The sequence below is a fragment of the Ambystoma mexicanum genome, chromosome 8, assembly GCF_040938575.1.
Source record: "Ambystoma mexicanum isolate Mex_15411 chromosome 8, UKY_AmexF1_1, whole genome shotgun sequence".
Taxonomy (NCBI): domain Eukaryota; kingdom Metazoa; phylum Chordata; class Amphibia; order Caudata; family Ambystomatidae; genus Ambystoma; species Ambystoma mexicanum.
The window spans coordinates 972576162-972597510 of NC_090929.1; the positions used below are offsets into that span (position 1 = coordinate 972576162).

The 21349-nt window shown below is 44.0% G+C and overlaps 1 protein-coding gene across 2 annotated transcripts in view; it reads right to left on the reverse strand.

Annotated features, from left to right (window-relative positions):
* ZBTB40 (zinc finger and BTB domain containing 40) overlaps positions 1-21349 on the reverse strand; it is a 948694-nt gene that overhangs the window by 792417 nt on the left and 134928 nt on the right. The gene's annotated exons all lie outside the window — the stretch shown is intronic.

Genomic DNA, 21349 nt, shown 5'->3' on the forward strand with positions numbered 1-21349 from the left:
GAATATATTGTTGTAGAGTAATTGGGTACAGAATATAGCCTGGGAATTAAATCTATATAGTGCTAGTTATTTTATATTGGGTGCCAAACCCACAGAGCCGCAAGAAGCAACAAAGAATCATTTTCTGTCGACTGCTGCTGCAAGTTCCCTTCCAGTGACCGTTCTTTCGTCACCACAACCAAGAATCCAGGGACCGGGTCCTCTGCTGCTGCAGGGTAAAGGCGTCTCGTCTGCAAGCTCTTCACTGCTGATGAACTGTGCAACTTTGGGTAATACATACCTAAAGTCTTGTGTCACTCCTCTGTTGCTAGGGTGGTGATTTGTTTGGGAGGTCGCCCAGGTCTAACATTGGAATGTATGTAGGGAGCCTTCTATGAAGACCCAGAACACGTTCCACAAACTCGAAGGTCTGTACTTAATTGGACTAGAAATCCTCGAACTCTGACTTATCCGACATCTGTTCCTATCCTGACCTGCCTACTGTTGGCCACTGGACCATCACTGTCCCCCTTGTGTCTGAGATCTTCTAAGGCCTCTGCTAGAAATGATAACAAGTGTTGCATTAGTGTTGTAACTTTCTCTGAAATATAATAAGTTACAAAGTGTTAGAAAGTTCTTACCTGTGAATTGCTTATTGCCATTCTGAAAACTATACAAAGTTCTTACTTCCCTATGAGTTGCTTATAGACCCTCTGAATTGTGTTTCACTTTTCTAGAAAGTAACCATTGGTATTACTGTATTATTCCTGAAATATAATATGTTTATCAGTGTATTACCAATATGGTTTTACTCACCTTGAATAGCATACTGTCAATCTAAATGTGTAACATTAGGAGTTGCTTACCTTGAACTGCTTACTGCCTTTCTGAAGAAGACAGAGTTTTGCTTACCTTAGAATTGTGTTCAACTCTTCTGAAAAGTAGCATTGGTAGAACTACATATTTGTTATAGAAATAGTGTAGGTTTATGACCAATAAGGTGTTAATCCCCTTGCTCAGTGTATTGCCATTCTAAATGTGTTTCCAGAGGTCTTACCCATGAAGTTCATACTGCCCCTCTGGAAAGTCATTCAAAAGTTCTTGCTTATCTTAGCATTGGGTTCCACTAGTCTGAAAAGGAATATTTGTGCAAGTATCATTCGTGCGAGAAGAACAAGTTACATATGTAGCAAGGTGTCTACTTGTAACAGTGTTGGTATAACTATAGTATTCCTGAAACAGAATAACTAACATAGCTTTATAGGGTCTGCTTACCTTGAATTGCATACTGTCATTCTAAAAGTCTACTAATATGGTTTTACAGCCAACCAGGTTCCATGAAATGCAGGCTGAAACCGCTAAACTCAGCCAGCGTTCCATGGAATTCGCAGGCTGCCGCCCCACCTTCTACAACCAAGGCAGCCATTTTGGATAAGTATTTTCATTCATTTAACAGGTCACGCGTGGCATCCCATTTAATGAATCAAAATTCTTTTTTTTAGCACACAGAATTACCGCTTTGGTAACCCGGGGGCTAATGGCGTTAGCAACCCGTTGCAAGAGCTGAAAATGGGGGGTAACAGCCCAGAGCCCTCGTTAATTACCCTTGCTTCGCTCTGGCTGTTAACTCATGTTAGGGTTAGGTACAATTTTCATAACAATGATAGATCTTCCTGACCTGTGTCAACCCCAGAACTTTTTGCTTTACTGGAGGATTATTTTTCCCTATACCTCAGTGAGTGGCAAACTTTTTCCACACTCGCAGATCCTTTTACTCTTTTTATGGTTGTCATTTTTAAGACTATCCATAGTATCCTTTTAATTTTATCCTCTTTGATAACTTTAGGTATATACCTTTTTATTGTTAAAGGGTTGCCTTCTGGGCTCCCCTTTTACTTTCTCTGGCTAACCTTGTGAGAACTACAGTTCCCAAGGGTAGAAAGGATATTTCTAGTATCCGTTCTACATGGTGTTAAGGGAAACCAGCACACCACACCTTATGTGGAATGCTGGGGAGACTTTCTCATAATTCTGTTACAGGGCCAAACTTACCTTAAATGGCTGGTGGCAGTGAACCATTTTAACAAATGTGGTGCACCTTCACCACAGGCGGTTTCCACAGTCCCGGAAAAGGCACCCATTTTAGCAAGATGTCCCCCATCTCCTTTTTTCACTATTTTAGTGTTCCTTGTCCTTTCTTGTTCCTTCTCCCCTGACCTCCAGGGCGGGAAAGTCCTTTGTGTGATTTAGCGGGATACCTCGGTCAAGCCCGCCCAGGCACCAGAATGTCTGAAGGCAGGAAGCAAGGGAGGAGTCCAAAACTCCACAGCCCTTGGTCTCCCAGCCAGAATGCAAGAATCCAGTTGAAACTGGGATGCTGCCTATCCTGAAAGGACCGCCAACTTCCCCCCGCACCTTAAGTTTGAATGTTGCACGTCTGTTTGATTGGCTGGGTTCCTGCATAAAAGTCTGATCCTGGAAGCTGAAGAGGTAGTCAACCACTGGAGCTGAAATCGAAGAGCAAAATTAAACAACGGCGGTAGCAGCTTCCAGCACCCGGAGAGCCTGCTGTGTTACCGGAGCTTGTTGTAACCCTTCCTTCCAATGGATCTGGGGATCTCAAAAAGGACAACCCCGACCCAGAGCCTGGTGAGATCCACTAGACTTAAGAATACCTGCATTTTGAGCCATCCCACATCGTGTTGCGTTCTTGCAGGGCTGCAATACCCCAATAAACTGCAACCTCAAGCCAATTAGTTTAGTTTATGTATATTGCGCACCAAACCCTTAGGTATCTAGGCACAGTACAGCATAGTAAATACAGTTACAATAGCAGAAATAAAAACATTTACAAGGTTAATAGGCGTTAATTACAAGTGCAGTTCAGATATATACATATTAGCAAGTTAATGCGTTTGTCATGCCTCATTAGAAAAGAGCTAGGTTTTTAAGTTTTTCCTGAATCTGTGGTAGGATGATTCAGCTCTTAGGTCAGTAGGCAAGGAGTTCCAGAGTTTGGCTGATAAAACAGGGAAGCTGCTATCCCCAGCTTTCTGTAACTTGAATCTGGTTATTTTGAGACAATGTAGGTGTTGGGATCTTGTGGGTCGGCCTGATGCGTTCCTGTAGAATTTACAAGCTAGGTATTTAGGAGCTGAGTTGGAAAGGCATTTGTGCGTTGTAGTTAAGGTTTTAAATGCAATTCTGTCTTTGAGCGCCATTGGGTGTTGCGTCTCGCTGGGGATATGTGCTGGGTTCTTGGGATGTAGAACGCCGTTTTTAACACGTTATTTTGTATTATTTGCAAAAAAAATGTATATTGCACTTGCTCGTCCCTAGGTACAAGGCGTTACAATAGTCTATTTTAGACAAAATGAGAGCTCTTCCCAAGGTAGTACAGCTTGCTGTTGACAAGAATGGTTTGCACGCATTGATGATTTTGCACGTGTAAGCCGTGGCAGAGGCTATTGCATTAACTTGACTAGTTGGGGTTAAGGCAGAGTCTAAATAGATTCCCAGAGTTTTCACTTCCTTAGAAACTTTTATGTTGATCCCATCTATATTTAAGGATTTGAACTGGTTGCCTAATTTGTTCAGTCTTGTCTGGGAGCCAATAAGGAGTAGCTCTGGCTTGTCATCTTTAAGACAAAGACCATGTGTAGATATCCATGTTTGGATAACAAGGTAGATTTTGTTGAGCAAAGACGAGTCAGTGGCATAGTCGCCTGTGGTGTGGGTGTCATCTGCATAATTTGTGTAGGGGACACCCAAATTGTAGAGATCATCAGGGGCTTGGTAAAAATATTATAGAGCCTAGGAGAGACACGAACCCTGGGGTACTCCACAGGTGACCGGGGTAGGCTGAGCTGCCGCTGTCGGTGCAAATACCCCAGTGGTTCTGTTGTCCAAAAAGGATTTTATCCAGGCGGTAGCTTTGGGTGAGAACTGGGCTGCTGTTGAGAGGTGATTGCAATATGATTGACTAAATCAAATGCGGCCAATAGGTCTAGTAGAAGGAGCACTAAATTGCCTTCATCTTTTAGTTCGTTCATCTCCATTTTTAGATCTATCAAGGCTAATTCTGTACCATGTTTCGGTCTAAAGCCTGATTGCCTCAGGCCAAGGAGATTGTTAGATTCCAGATGGGCCTGGATTTGTAAGTAGGCTGCCCTATCTAGAATTTTCAGTAAAAAAGGAAGTGTTGCAATTGGTCTAGAGTTAGTGGGAATGTTAGGATCAAGGCTAGCTTTTTTTTTAATAATGGGAGAACTCAGGCATCCTTCAGGTTGGCAGGGAAAATGCTGGTTTCAAAAGATGCATTTATTAGAGTGGTCATGAAAGGCTCTATGTCCTTAGCTGCCTCCTTGATAGTTGTTGCTGGGCAGGTCTCCCCCTGATGGTTTGAGACTGGTTATTATGTCCTCTGCTTCGCGGATGGTGACAGGGGTGAATTGGAAGAGGTTGCAAGCAGTTGCTGATGGAGCTTGAGATATCTGACAGAATTTCACTCCTACAAGCGAAAATCGACAAACGGTGCATTTTGTATATTGGTGCACCAAGTCTTATCTTTGGTGCAAGTTTCAGTGGGAGGAATGTGGGATTCTTACACTCCAAGGATAGTGAATAGCTCTTTAGTATGTGAATTGGCTTTATTGAGTCTGTCATAAATGTCTTTTTGTTTGGTAAATCATAGTTTTGTAGCTTTTAGACATTTTTGAGTTATTCTTATTCAGTGCAGTAGGGTTATTTTTCCAGATTGATTCAGCACTTCTTTTTACACTATGTAAGGCTTTGAGATTTGGTGTGAACCAGGAGTTTAGGTGCGCACAAGGCTTTGCACATTTTTAAATGGGCTATTTTGTCGATAGTTGAATTATATAACCAAACTATAAAGCAAGCTAAGGCTGAGTGGTCCATACTGCTGTTATGGTGATTGGTAATGGGATGTAGTAGAGTTGCACGGTCTTCCGAATCGAGCTGAAACTTGGTGGCATCCTGCAGGACCTCTAGAGACAGTGAATCGAGTCTGAAAAGTTACCTCAGACTGCTGGAGCTTGCAAGTGACAAGAATCGGACCAGCAATAGTCAGTCTTCTTCTGGCTCCTGAAAAGGGTGTCAAAACCATAGAGCCACGTCCAGCTGTGAAGAAACTCTTGCCTGGAGCCTTCTCTGTTGATCACTGCTGCAAAATCCCTTCCAAAGTCCTCGCTTTCATCTTCATGTCAAAGGAATCCATCGACTAGGTTTTTGGCTGAAGATCCTGAAGTCTCCCCTGCTGCAACTCTTCTTCCGGGGTGAGGTACTGTGTTGGCTGGGGTATTTACTTAGCTTAAGCCTTTGTGATTTCTATCAAGCTTTGGGCTGTTCTTGTGATTGGGTGTCCTCCGATAAGAGTTCCTCCAGGCCCAGTGTTGGAATCCTCCTTGGGTATCTGCTCAGAAGTCCCTGGACCCTAACTAACTTTAAAGTGAAATACTTACTTGTTTTAACAGTCTTCCACAGGAACTCCAACTTTTGCCTGCAACAGAACCCTACCTCACCCAGCCTACAGCTGGCTCCTAGATCACTAGGGTCCCTCTTCTGCCCCAAAGTGAACTCATGCAATTAAACAGGAAAGCACTGGCTAAGTAAAGGAATCCGTCTTGAAAAGTATAACAAGTGTTTAAAAGTACTTACTCCACGAATAATGATTATACGCAGGCCCTTGCCTTACTCAAGCTGTTCAGAGAAACGGAGACAGTAGATGCATGGAGAACACAAAATGGCACCTCAAGAGACTACACACATTACTCCAACGTCCATAAGGGATACTCAAGAATTGACCTAATTTTGATCCCGGCATCCTTTACCCTTGTGTCAATAACACGGAAATCCACACACGCATGATCTCCGACCACTCTCCGATCTCTGTGAACCTAGCCATCTCAGGCCAGAAAATCCCCCCCCCCCCCCCCCAAAGGTACTGGAAATTGAATGATTCACTCCTTCTAGACATTAGTATAAGGGCCGAAGTGGAGGACTCATTGAGCAACTACTTCGAAGAGAACAGCACCCCATCAGTATAATCTGGGACGCAATGAAAGCGGTGGTTAGGGGTGTGCTAATAGGGGCCGGGGCGGAACAGCGAAGGATCTCAAACATAGCCACTTCCAAATTAGAAAAAGAAGTATCCCTCCACGAATCACACTGCCCTTGAAATGCACTGCGCCAACCGGACAGCCAAGTCCTTAGCGTATACAAAGCAGTTTTACTATGCCAAAGGAAACAAAGCAAACAGGATATTAGTACAGAAGCTGAGAACGCTCCGTAGTCGGAACAACATACTCAAACTGCGAGGGGGAAATGGAAAACTGCTGTTCTCCCAGTCGGAGAAAATAAACGAACTATTGAGACACCACACATCTATAATGTCCAGCGATCCGTTAAAGCTAGAACATCTACCAGAATACTTGAGCGCACTGCCGCCCCGCAACCCCGCCCAACTGGAACATCTGGAGGTTCCCATTGGAGAGGAAGAAATTATCGAAGACATCAAAGCCCTCAAACCCTCCGCTCCAGGCCCAGATGGCCTAACCGCAATCTTCTACAAAAGATTCGCCAGAGTGCTTCCCCCACAACTATCCGCCTTATTCAACTCTTTCCTATCCACGAGAGCCGTCACAAAATCCATGGCTGAATCAATCACGATCCTGCTTCACAAATCCGGAAAAGACCCCATCCTGCCACATTCCTACCGGCCCATACAATGACGGGAAGATCTTTGCCAAAGTGTTAGCCAGAAGACTGGGCCCGACTCTTCTAAGCCTAATCGACCGTGACCAGACAGGATTTATCCCTGGCACAGGGACCCACGACAACATTCGGCGAGTACTAAACCTAATTGAATGCGCTCACAAATCAAAAACAAAAATGGCAGTAATCTCATTAGATGCCCACAAAGCCTTTGATCGGGTGGACTGGGGATACACATCCATATCACAAGAGGCACTAGACAGGGCTGCCCGCTCTCGCCCCTGGTCTTTGCTCTGTCCATGGAGCCCTTCGCCGCCAGAATCAGACGAAGTGAAGTCATAAAAGGAATTCAGGTGGGAAACCACGAGTGCAAAATCGCACTCTATGCCGATGATGTGATATTAACCATGACGAACCTTCCATCCTCCCTGGGGACACTATGGAAGGAGATCGAGGCGTTCGGTGCCCTATCGGGATTCAAAGTTAACTTAACCAAATCTTCAGCATTACCCATCAATCTATCCCACCTGGACGAGGCCGCGCTCGCACCACTCTCACCAATTCCCTGGGCCAAAGAGGCCATAGAGTACCTCGGAGTCCCGATCACCAGAAATCCAACCAATGTGCTTTTCTGCCACTACAAATCCCATCTCCGGCCATACGAGCACTGCAGAAGAAATTAATGGAATTTGTCTGGGGAGGGAAGAGGCCTAGGATCAACAAACTAATCATGATGAAAGGAAAACCACTAGGAGGAGTGGGTGTCCCTGACCTAGCCGGATACTCGCCAGCGGCTCAACTATCTCACGCATTTGCCTGGGTGCAGGAAGTAGACCCCCTGTTATGGCATCAAATCGAAGAGTCCTGGTGTCCGGTCCCACTACATGACCTCCCACACCTGCCACTACTAAAACCACAAGCCAACTCCGGGCCACTATCTGCCACAACTATCACAACCCAATGCTGGAAAACCGCAGCAAGGAAATGGGGAATCCGCGGCTCCCTGGGACCCATGTCTCCCATCTGGAACAACCCGGAATTCACACCTGGAAACCCACCACGAGACTTCCACGCCTGGATAGCAGGGGGCCTGGCGAAAACTGGCGATTTCATGGAAGAAGGCTCTCCCATCACCTTCGAGAGATGCAAAACAAAATTCGGAGTGGGGGAACGGGAAAGATTCTGATACTCGCAAATTAGGCACTGGATGTCACACAGGACGACTCGGGACAAATGCTCGAGAGAACCAACAGCCCTGGAGCTCACTTTAACATCCCCAACCAACAAAGGCAGCATATCCACCATATACCGGCTCCTGGACAGATCGGACCCAGCAAAGAAAGAAAGATATATGACGGAATGGGAAAAGGATATTGGCCGGGAAATACCAGTAGAAAACTGGGAGCAAGTATGGTCCAGATTACATAAAAGCTCACAATGCGTCACGAATAAGGAAGGAGGCCATAAACTGTGCTACAGATACTACATCACCCCCACCCAAATCCATAAAGCCAACCAGGATTTTCCCGCCACATGTTGGCGAGGCTGCCAAGCCCCCGGATCCCTTTATCACTTAGTATGGACCTGCCCAAAAGCGGAGATATATTGGAAAGAAGTGCTAAAACACATTAAAGAAATCTCTGGCCTCTCAATCCCATGGGACCCAGAAATTGTCCTTCTGGGCGAAACCGGCGATGGAGCATTCCCGATTTCAGGTCATATCTCCCGCCTATGCAACCACCTACTACTAGCCGCGAAGATTGCAATGGCTCGATTATGGAAAGACAAAAACGGCCCCTCGATCGCCCTATGGTGGGCCAAATGCTGGGAAATCGCAGTATCAGAAAGAAATCACAGCAATTCGCTCAGACTCCCTAAATAGAACCCTGAATATATGGAACCCATTCTTAGACTATGCGGCCAGATACCCAACTCTCACCAAGAGGCCTCCACTCACAAGATGGCTCCAATGTAGCCCCCTTTATTGACCCCCGTCTGGACCCCGAACACACCGGAACATATGGGAACATTCACCCAGAACTTTCCCGCCCAACCGCCACAACCATGAACCGCCCACCATCTCCTCCACCCTCCAACTCATAAGAGACTATAAATGCACTGATTAATGTTTAAATTGACATAGACTATCTTGTGAGATCAATAAAATGTTATGAAAAAAAAAAGTTCTTACTTGTGAAAGAATTGGTTGGTAACCAACTCTGAGAGTGAACAGTTACAAAAGTTCTTACTCACCTTGAATGTGTGTTGTGCCATTCTGAAAAGTACATACAAGGTTAAATTACTCACCTGTGAATTGGCTGTGCCTCTTCCCCAAAAGTAATGCTGTTGGCTTCACCTTACCATTTCTATTAGGATATAAATATATGCGTGCCCCAATTGGATGTTGCTTCCCCTAACTTGCTGTTAGCCTCTTTAGAATAAGTCTGCCTTAGGTTATACTCATTGCTGGTAGCTCCTTTAAAATGTATATGGGTTTACTTGCGTTAGCGGTGAGCCATTCTAAAATAAGTTAGAGTTATTGCTTACCTCAATCTGTGTTCCACTGATATGAAAAGCAACTGTAATAGTATATTACACCATTAGATTTTTCCTGCCTAGATCAGCTGGGTGCCATTCTTAAAAAGTGTTCTTTAGGTGTAGCGGACCTTGGTCTGCCTGGAGCAAACCTAAATTAGTGTAAAGAGTTCTTGCTGATCTTAGTCTGTGTTCCACTGAAATGAAAAGCAGCTGTAATCGTATATTACACCAAAAGGTCCTACTCACCTAGTATAACTGTGGGTTATCATAAAGCAGTTATAGTTCTATACTGTTCCTTGAGTCTGTGTTCCGCTATTCATAAAAGAATCCTGGTAACAGGGTTGGTGACTGGCAGGGTCTACTACCCTTGTATTACTGAAAGTAATCAAAAAGTAACTATTGATTTTACTCCCATGAATAGGTGTGGCCTATACTAAGCGTGTATGATAAGGTCCGACTTCCCTAGAATTACTGTTAGGTATTCGGAAGGAGGTTTATGCTTTGATCTGTGTACCTGCAAGCATAGTGTTTTTATAATGTGTTTATGAATCTATGACCAGTACTTACCCCAAGACTTAACTTGGCCTACTAGTATTTATAATAAACCCTTTATTTTGTATAATACTTCTGGTTGTAAGTGTTTCTATGGAACCCTTGGTCTACTACAGGTTATATGTACTTTCCCACATACTTCTCTGCCTCCTAGAATCAGCCTGGTTGCTCTGTCTACACTACCACATCCTCAAATTGTACAGCCTTATACTACGAGTGGAGTCTTGTACGGTCTCATTTGAATGGTTTTACTAAGCCCTTGGGCTTCAGAAAAACTGTCCTAACAATTCAGGCTGCAGGGCCATTTCTTCCCCCCGAACACCCCCTGCCCGACCCCCGTTCCAACCCTTGAAACAGGGTGCCAACGACACATGAATAGCCTGCCATTCTAAAAGTGGTTCACTAGGTTTTACTCACCTTGAACTTCATTACTGCTATTCTAAATAAGGTTTATACTTGGGCTTGCATACTAAGTATAGTGTTGGTTTTTAGAATTGTGTTTATGAATGATAATAGTACTTACATTTCTGAAGAATTCTCGTTTCCTCTGTATATATGAAATGTGTGCTCAAACTGGTACATTACAGTGAGTCCAACGTTATAGGAAAATAACTTCAATCATACACTATGGGAGACATAAAAAGATCCCCCAGAGTAAAAAACTAGGTGCGAGGGGAAAAGAGATTCCCACTCACATAGGGACAAAGTAAAATAATTACGAAGTCCAAGCAAAAAGTTCTGGAGTTGACACAGGTCAGGAAGATTTATCATAAATATGAAAATCTTACCCAACAGCCATGCATTCAGAGACTGGCTTAGGGTTTTTCGACTCCCTCGTTCTTATTTCGCTTTTCTTGAAGGTCATCTTGAACAAAACGTCCTCGCTATTGAACCAATTGTTGAGCAACTTTAGAGATGGGATGCACATAGCAAAAAATCCTTGGCTTAACTATTTTCTAGTCTACTTCGATAAAGAAAGGGTTACCAAACCACTGATGGCTGCATGGCGAGATTTGAAATCTTGAGATAATATAGTGAAAATACTGCAAAATAAATAGAAATGTCCTGGAAATGGCTTGGCCTTACTCACAGGGTTACCGAGCGATATCTATCGATCTTGGCCCACAGCCCTTTCAGATATGTAGTCCTTACCCGAGGGACAGAAGCCTTATAAATTGGACTTGCATTCAATTGTTCATCAGGAAGGTGCAGTACGTTTTTACCCTTTTTGCAAGTTTTGTATTAATGCACCTGAATCCACTTTTCATTCTATTTTTATATGCAGTAATTACTGGGTGCTTAAGAAAAAACACATTAGAACATACAAGGAGTCTTGCAAACCTCTCAATGTGATTGCCTTTTTTAAATATTTGGATTTGTTTAATGTATCTTGTTTTAATCATACATAACTGTTTTATAGATAGAAAATATGAATATACCTATTCTGTCTGACTGAGTCGGCACACAGGGTCCCGATAGCAGATCAGAACCAAGGCGGTCCAGAGGAGGGAATCAGAGGACTCACCAGAGGCAATCGACCAAACAGTTGCACTCAAAAACCTTCATGACAGGACCTTGCAGGGGGCGAGTGATGACCTCACTACCAGAGAAGGTTGGGGAGATGTTCTGGATAGGCAAGCTCAGTACAAGAGCCCTACACCCACAAGGCAAAAGAAGCATACACCACAGGAGCGTCACAGGAACTCCAAAAGGACATCCAGAAAGGCATTCCGAGTTGTTCGAGAAGAATCTGTGGAGTGGTGCCCTTGGTGCCGCAGCCGGAACAGTAGTGGTTTCACAGTCAGAGAACCAAGGTCTGCAGCAGAAGACCCCAACCCCAGAGGGACAGAGAAACAGACCTGGATCTCCAGCAGAGTTCACGGGTACCACCTGAAAGAGTTCAGGTGACTCAAGAAAGCAGATCTAGTAATGAATGCAGGTCATGCTTCAAACAAAAAATTCAATATGGGATGAAAGTACCAATGCTCTACTATAGAGATCAATCATCGAGTAAAGGGTCCAGCAGAGGAGAGCCAGGCCAGGATGATGTGATGCACAATTCCTTGGGCCAAACAGCACAGGTGAGTCCTGATGGCTGAATAACAAAAATGCCTCCTTAACATCTACAGATGTCCCCACTAGATCAGAAAAGCAAAGGAACACTAGATAGACACAGTCCTTATGGTCAGGAAAGAGGCAGAGCTTCTCCAATGGATTTTCTTAGTCCAAAATGATTGTGATGCAGAGCTTCCATCATTATCCTCAGTTCTTTCATCTCGTTCATGGATACTTCTGGATGGAAAACCACAGGTTGACAAAGTTCCTGGTGCGGAGTGTCACCTATTCTGCAAAACCAGATCTCACACTCACACTCTCTCTCTGTCAAATTGAGCAGAAGTGGATTTTAGAGTAATACCAGACGTCCAGCACTTGTAACCACCCTCAGGTAACACCCACACATCCCTTTGTGAGTTTCGGGCCAGAGCTAGTTAGAAGAATTACCCTACATGATAACTGTGGATCTGCGGGAACTCTGCTTTGTTGCCCTTAATTGTGGTAGCAAGGAGTTCATGCAATGAATAACAAAGGCTCTACTTCTGAAGCTTCCAGCAGGACAAGGATTCCTGTGAGCCAAAAACCCTACAACTCGTGCAGCCACTATAGTAAAGTGCACTGTCATGAACCACAATCGGTCTAGTGGTCTGGATCAGTGTCCTGGAACAAAGAAACTAAGAAAGACGTTGGGAGTAGCCTCCACAACTGGAGTCCATAAGTGCCACAGAAATAGAAGAGTCCAGTCCTCACTAAGAAACAGATGGGTTGTATTGGGAAAAATAGTCAGAGCACCAAAAAAAAAATCACAAACTAGATGGGATGCAGAAAAGTGAGCAAAAGCCTACTTTCCTCCTTACTGTTGTTGACAAATTATATTGTAAGGCCATTACTGTACGGTCGATGGGACAATAAATGAAAAGTAAAGGCAGTAATTTCCCAGAGGCCCCTTGCCGAGACAGTCATGCTGCTAACAAGCCATGACCATCAGGAGGGTCGGAATCAAGTGCTGCAGTATAGACTTGGAAATGATTTCTCCATTTGCAATTTTACCTCGATAGTTTCAATGGACCCCTTTTCTTTTTGCTCTATTTTTGAACCTGTTCTGACTTTTTGAAGGAAAATAAAGCCTTCCACTTCATTTCCTTTGCGTTTTGCTCATTTGATATGGGGAAACTGATCAGTCCTTTACAGCATCAGTACTAAAATGCTTCCATTTTGTATTCTGTGACTTAAAGGGATGGTCTAGTAAAAAATTTTATTTCAAAAATAGATAGGCCACATAAAAAAAAATATACTAGCATCCTCCGTTTTAAACCTTCCTATGTAAAATTTTGAGCTATTCAAGCTCAAAATTCGAAAAAGCAAGCACAGGGGCGCAGCCACTTTGTGAAATGGAGGCCCTCCTGTGCTGGCTTTTGCTTTTGCGGCACTAATGAAGGAAAAGCCAGCCAGCTGTAGTAAACAAAGTCTACCGCTGGGTGGCTTTCGCTTCATTAGTGCCGGGACTCGGAGGACGCGGACCGGAGACCAGAGCAGGAAAGCTGCAGCTGAATCTCGGTAAGTGCTATTTATTTTTTTTACAAAAAATAAGCACTAGCTGCGGTTTTTTTCCTAAGTTTTCCGGGCTGGAGGAGCTTTTGTGGCTGTAACTGAAAGCACACCTGTCGTCAATTGTGTGCAGAGACCATCACTGCAACTCACCTTCCACATCCTGTGAAGAGGTCTTGCATTTCTTCAATAACCATGGGTTGCATCTCGCATCTTTACCAGACAGGAAGAATCCTTGCACCTGCAGCTCCTGGCCAAGTCTCACTGGAACTAACAATGGGAATTCCAACCTCCAGCAACCTCCAGACGATCCGCCAAGTTTCTGGGAAATTCAGAGTCAGAGGGGGCAAATAAACGCAGTGCATCTGTCCTCCCATACTCCATAGGACAACATTGGGAGTAAGTCGCTTAACCTTCGATTCCACTGCCTTTTGGTCGTCGTACCTGGGTAGTAACTTCTGGAATACAAAAGAACATTTACTTACCTTTGTAAAATTGTTAGTATTTTGTACCATCACCAATACAAGTAAAATAGAACTTACCTTCAAAGAATCCATTCTGGGAAGAAGAATTGTGGATCCTGTGACTTTAAAGCACAAAGCCCCATTCGTTTTAGGGTTTGAACTGCTTACATTAGGAAATTCACTTGTGATCAGGTACCATCATTGACTGCATCGGATTTACTTACCTGCTTGCTGATAATGCATATATAAACCTATGATGAATATACATATTTAGAACAGAAGTATTGTGTGATAATATTACCTGCTAGTTTTATTTTTCAGTGTGTGTAGAAGGCCTAATATTTTTAACTTGCATTTCGAAATTGAATTATTGTGCATACACATTGAGGGCCCCACTCACACTCTCCTGAGAGTGGCCTAGACTGCTCTCCATCGCTACCTTGATTGGGTTTTGAACTGGGGTGGCCTAAAATCCGTCCACCAAGCAAGAATATACAAATCCATCTTAACACAGATTCACAGTTGCATTTCATTTTACCATTAAAGGCTGCATGCCTTAAAATGCATGGGACCTATTGGCACGTAGTACTACATACAACATCCTAAGTGAGACGGCAGCTCATACTGTTCACAGAAGCAAGATTGACTGAAGTGTTGCTTTTGTGCGCTTTTCTTTTCACGGCTCCTGCTATTAAAAGTTTAGCAAACTAACCTAACTTCAACTAGAGTCGCAAGTCTAATTTTTTCCATCAGCAGGTTAGTGTTCAGAAGCCAGTAAACCTTTTTCAGATTTCAAGGAGGACATCTGAGAACTGAAAATGCCCATGAAATGGAGTACAGTATTCTGTAGGGGAAATATATTGGGAGTGTTAGGCAAGATTGTATGCAGTACCTTGTGGAAGACTGCACCAGCCCTGTCCTCTTGGCAATAGTTAACCGAACCTTTGATTATAAGCATGTACTATACACGTTGGTAGAGTGACTGAGCAGCCAGGGTCATGTCAAGAGGGGTCAATGTGAGCTGTAGGGTTGTAACAGAGTTTCACAGTGACAAGTGTCCAAATAACACTGACACTCAAGGTTTCTAGATTAAACAATTATTTATTAATTTAACAGTCAGTTTGAATAAGCCTTCTTAAGAAAGGGAGCAAATATGTAACACTTAAATATACTTCAAAAATACACACTCAGTTTCAATAAATCACTAGATACCCATTTGGGATGGCACACAGACACTTCCTACACCCTGAGGTGACTTAAATAACTAGCACACTGTGGACATGTATATATCACTGGCACATTTAGAGCAATACTGAGTGTGTTGTCAAAAGGAAAAGGTTAGTGGAGAAAACAATGGTTAACAGGTTTCTCAAACAGGTAAGCACTTTTAAACCCGCCCGCCCCCAATGGGATGTAGATTAACCCCTTCCCAACTACACAAGTTAAGAATGTGTGACTTTTTGGAGGGACAGATCAAAACACAAAGTCAGAGGTTAGAAGAGTCTTCAGGGAGCCAGGACAGCCAATGTCAATTGAGCAAAGTCTAGGGGCGCTGGAGTTCTTCTTGAAGGTAAGTAAAAAGTCTTGCACAATTTTATAGAGAGTTTTTGTTGAAAAAGAAATCACTGTTGGGCCATAAGCTGGGAGGCTTGTGATGGGCAAAGCTGCAAGCAACTCTGCAAAAGGTAACGAAGACAAGCCTCAACTGAGAGCCAGCAATGCTACGCAACAAGAGGTAAGTGCCCCTTAGTTTACAGTACCTTAGGTCTGAAGAAATTGGTTCCAGCTGGCTTCTTGTTCCTGTTGTAGTATGGCAGATTCTGTTGTTCCTGTGCCTCAGTCATGGGGACAAGAGGGAGGACGTCTGGGGACTCCTGCACTAAGATTGGAAGGGTGGCGGCAGCAATGGCCAAACTTCAGATCAGCAGCACTTTGCGGTTTCAGCTTGTCGCAAATAGCACCACTTCGGTTCTCAGAAACCTTGGGATTTGCTTCTGGGGTCCAGCACTCTGTTGTTGTGGCTCAGGCTTCGTTAGGCCTGCTTCAAGGGAGTCCGTAGGATCTTCCTGGAGCTGGGGTCGGACTTAAAAACGATAAACTCGATTCTGGTATTCCTCTCCCTGGCAACCGATTCCCGCAGCAGCAATGGAAGTACAGCCAGCTCAGAGGATTTCCAGATGAGTTCGTCTTTTGGTCCCACCAACCCAAGGGCAGAAGTCGTCCTTCGCAGGGCTTCTCTAGTCGAGGCGAATTTGGAGCTTCAGCACTGCAGCAGGGCTTCACCGGGCAAACCAACTGTCCAGGAGTTGCAGAAAACGTCTCTTCAAAGTTCTTCTCCGGATTCCTTCGTCCAGTGGTCGACTCTGCCTCTTGCCTTTTATTCAGGTTTCTCGCATTCATTCGTAGCCTAGCTGTCACTCACACAGCAGCGTGGCTGTCCTCCAAGGAGAGCCCGCCAGCCAATCACTTTGGGTGCATTCCTGTAACCAAGGAGACCAAGCACAGGGAGTTTTGGGCACCTCTCTCGCTTCCTGCCATGCCAGACACGCTGGAACAAGAGGCGGGCTTCAGCAGTGAACCCTCCCAAAGACAAAACAAAGGGACCAAACCTGGTGTGGCGCGCAGAGTAAATCTCAAGAAGGACCCTTCCAACAAGAAATGGCGAAAAAAGAAGACCAGGGCCATTTTGACAAAATGGGCACCCATGGGTGCTTTACTACAGCTGCATTTGCAGCTCGCAGTAGAAACACACAATGGTAGGAAAAAGTAAACCACTGCCACCAACCATTAATTGTAGAACGGGCAACATAAAAATGTTACATGAGAAGGTAGACAAAAGGGGATACTAAGTAACACCTCCAACACTATGTAAGAAAGCGTGTGCTGGGTCTACAAAGTTCTAAAGTTAAATACAGTCAATTTCACTTTACTGCTCTTGGAAACCGTAGTTTAACCAAGAGAAGGTATTTAAACCTTTGGGAATTTGAAAGACTTCCCTGTGCCACTGCACTGAAGGTGCTGTGTGTCACAATGTAAAAAGATGATGCCTATGGAGTTTGTCAGACTCCCAAAACCAAAAGAAACACAGTGTTAAAATTAAAGAAAAATACGAGAGGGTGGGAAAAAGGTCTCTCTCCCCAGGATAGAAATTAAAAGTCCTAAAGTCCTGAAAAATCAGCTGAGGGTCACTAATGTATTTGGGAATTAGCGCATTTCTGAGAATTCTCTCTAACACTCGACCCCCCCCCCCATCCCACCCTCCCCCAGACTAAGGGCAGGAGCATTTAATCCACTCCTGGATGAATCTCCTAATCCAGTCGGTCATACTTTCTGGAGAGACCATCAGCATTTTGGTGATTACACCCTGGCCTGTGTTCTATGGTGAAATCAAACCCCTGAGGGCGGATTGACCATTTTAACAATTTAGGAGTCTCCCCCTTCATCTGCATTAACCATCTCAAGGGTTGGTGGTCTGTTTGAATTACAAAAATATATCCATACAAGTATGGTCTAGACCTCTTCAAAGACCACACAATTGCAAAACAAAATTTCAATTGTTGCCCACCTTGTTTCACAATCCTTCAGTTTCCTACTGATTAAGCAGATAGGGTGTTTCCTGCCTTTCTCATCCAGCGGACTCAGAACTGCACCTATTCCTGTATTTGAAGCATCTGTTTGTACAATAAAGGATTGGTTGTATTCAGGAGCTCTCAAAACTGGACCTTGACAAAGGGCTTTAAGTCCTTCAAATGCCTTGGTGCACTCCCCATTCCACCTGACCTTCTTGGGGAATCACATTCAAGGGAGAATCTATGGTCCCAAAGTTCTCAATGAAGTTCTAAAAGTAACCAGTGAGACCTAGAAAGGCTCACACTTGTGTTTCAGTAGTAGGGATGGCCCAGCCTTGAACAGTGTGTACCTTGCAAGGCATTGGCCTTATTTCACTTCCTCCTACCTCATGTCCAAGGTAGACCACTTTACTCTGTACGATTGGGGCTGAACACTGCAATGTCATCCAAGTATGCCATGCAGAAGTCCTCCATCCCATTCAGAACATGATTCACCAGCTTCTGGAATGTAGCAGGTGTATTTCTTAGTCCAAAAGGTATAGCCCTGAACTAGTAGAGGCATCCTGGGGTGAAAATGCAGTTTTCACCTTGGCATGGTCTGTCAGAACTATTTGCCAATAGCCCGATGTTAGGTCTGAGGAACTTGGCTGAACCAAGTTTGTCCACCAGCTCATCTGTCCTAGGTAAAGGATGGGCATCAGACGTGGTGACTGCATTAAGAGCTCTATAGTCCACATAGAATCTCAAATCATGGACTTCTAGATGGCTCAATTACCCCGAGATCAAGCATCTTCTTGACCTCTTCCTTTATGTGGGTTCTTACATGGTCCAAAATTCTGTAACCCCTGCTTTTGACAGGGAGACAGTCATCAGTGAGTATATGATGCTGGTCCCAAGGGGTCAAGCCTGGTGTCAGTGAAAAACGGGAGGCAAACGGATTCAACAGAACTTTGCAACAGGAGGAGTGCAAAGTCAGATCAGAAGAGAGATTAACTCCTTTTTTTTTCCATCTAAAGGCTGTCCGCTGAGAAGGTCAGGCAGAGGTTCACTCTCCTACTCTGGTAGCATGATACCTGGTAGCATGGTCTATCACAATCAATATAACTCGGGTTGCCTGAAGATGTGGGAGGTTCTAGGGGACCAAAAATGTCAATCCCTACCCTCTCAAAAGGAACTTTCACTACTGGGAGGGGCACCAAGGGTGCCACAATCGTGGCTTCACTCTTGCCAGAAGTCTTACAAGTGTGACAGCTTCTACAGAATTTATCTACATCAGACCCCATCTTGGGCCAGTACAAATACAGAGAAATCCTTTCCTTGGTCTTCTTAAAACTTAAGTGACCAGCCACAGGAATCTCATGGGCTAACTGTAGAAACGGGGGTCTCACCACCGGAGTCACTACACGTGTACTGTAGTCCCCTGGGGTAGACTCAATAGGCTCACTTTAAAAAAAATGTTTTTATTGGTTTCATAGTCAAACAAATGATTGTTAGTAAGAACAAAGAAAAAAACCTTAGCACAATCCTCCCACAATCCCTCCATATCTAACACAATCAACACATATTTAAAACAAAATAGAACAAAAAAAAGTGTTCAAAAGATAGGAGACTAAAATCATAGATGAACATTCCTCCCTTTACCCTCCAATTCCTGCCCCAATCTATACCTCTGAAGCCATCAACTTATTACCTTTAGTACACCCACTCGTCCCATGATAAAATTCACATCACACGTTCCCGGAATTCCATTTTTTCCATCATCTCCCCAAGTGAGCCATAATATTTCTCCTATTCAGGTTCTGCAGATGATACAAATTCCAACATTTTTTATGACTGCAATTACCAATCCGGTCTGCTCCCCAATCAACACCCATTCCCACCATTCAGCTAGACTAAGGGTTTTCCCCACTGATTTAGGTCCATCTAAGAAGGCACTTCTAATTTTCTTAAGGGGTTCACAAGCGGTTATCAAATGCATAGGAGTTTCTACTGTATCACTGTTTTTACAATACCGGCACTGAGCATTATCAACCCCCAGTGTTTTCCTTAACCATTGCACCTCCTTTGTGTCCAAGATGTTTAAGCGACACCTGAGTAAAACATCTCTGTACCTTGGGTACGGGACCTTTTGCAGATATCTAGGGAGGGAATTAAAACCATTTCCCTCTAAAGTTTGGGGTCTCCTCGATTTGAGACTCGCATTGCTCTATAGTAGTAATCCAGTCCCATACCATAATTTTCCTTTGTACCTTTAATGGGTTCTGAATTAGCACTTCCACCTCTATATCCTTCCCCTTCAAAATGTTTTCGACTTTTAATCTCCAGAGTTCTAGATGTTTATCCTGAGCTCTTATACCTAGATCCAAGATTGCAAAAGGCACCATCAGAGTCTCCATGGCACATTTCCTATAAAGTGCCATAGTCTTCCACGGTGCAATGGATTCCAACGGCTGTAATCTAAGATCATATCTAATTGCACAGGATGGCAGGCTATTGGGGAGTATCAGCACCTTCCTCCAAAACTGGCCCTCTAATTTCTCCCACACCAAGCAGGACAGATGGAGAGTGGATTCTGATCCAGATGTCAAAATTTGAGGCAAAATTTGAGTTGTAGAAAGAAATTATTGCGATCAGTGTACATTTCCCAAATTTACGATGGAAGGCTCTTCCTTGATTAGTTAACGTTAATAACCTGGATCGCAAATACTGGTGGTGCTCCGCCTCATTCCTGCTCCTATTTATCGTCACTCCTAAATATACCATAGATCCCACTGTTTCCAAAGGGATCCCCTCAACCCTCCACTTTCTTTTTGCCTGCCCACCATAGTCTGAATTTTTAATTTGGCTGTATTGACCTTCATGCCGTTCTCTTTTAAATAGAGTTCAAAGGCCCCCAATCTCCTCAGCAACCCTATCGAGGTTAGGTCTAAAAAGACCAGGTCATCCGCAAAGAGAATCCATGGCACCTCCACACCATTAATTTTAAGGGGAAACGCTCTTTGTGAATCTGCCAAATCTGCTATGTAGAGGCAAAATAGCAGGGGTGCCAGAGAACACCCCTGCTTCAACCCACAAAAGGTGTGGATCTTTTGAGAGAGCAACCCCTAGCCGACAGTCAGATTCTAACCGAAGTGTCCATTGCTTCAATCAAGTCCCATGGACATCCCCAGGCCCGTAGGTTAGCCCAAAGTTTCTTCCTACTAACACCATCAAAGGACTGTTTGAGGTCCATGAATGCTAAAAAGGAGGGCTTTGTCCTCCTCAAGGGCCCTTTCATTTAGAAGATTTATGATAAAAAGATTCAGGGCCATGCGCACCCACTTTACGAATTCAGATTGTCTGGGATCCAAGATCCCACTTTTCTCAGCCCAGTTTCTTAGATCCCTTAACAGGACTGTTGCAAAAAGCTTCCCAATTGAGTCCAGTACGGCAATAGGATGGTAGTTTCTAGGCTCTGCCCTATTGCCTTTTTGAAAGATGGGATATATATTAGCCTCCCTCCATGAAGCCGGGATTACATAATGTGAGAGAACATGGTTACTAGCAGTTTCCCCCCATTTCTAGCAGTTTCCCTCCCTAGAGGCACTCAGATTACCCATCATCATGATAGAGTCATGTTCATCAAAAGCAAAATCCCATGATAACAAGGAGGGTTCCCTTTCCTCACCAGTCATCCATCCTGGGTCAGAAAATAAGTTGAAATAATGCTGTATGCTGTATCCAGTCACTCTCCAAAACATAGCCAATGTATTAGCTTGCCAAAAGACACCTCCATTATTAATGAGCTCCCAGACATTTTTAGAATTCTTGGAGCAAACCGCTCTAAGGATGGATTCAGCCTCGCTCTGCGCACGTATTATCTTAGAGCTCTTACACCAATTTCTATAAATTTGTCAGATTTTCCTTGTCCTT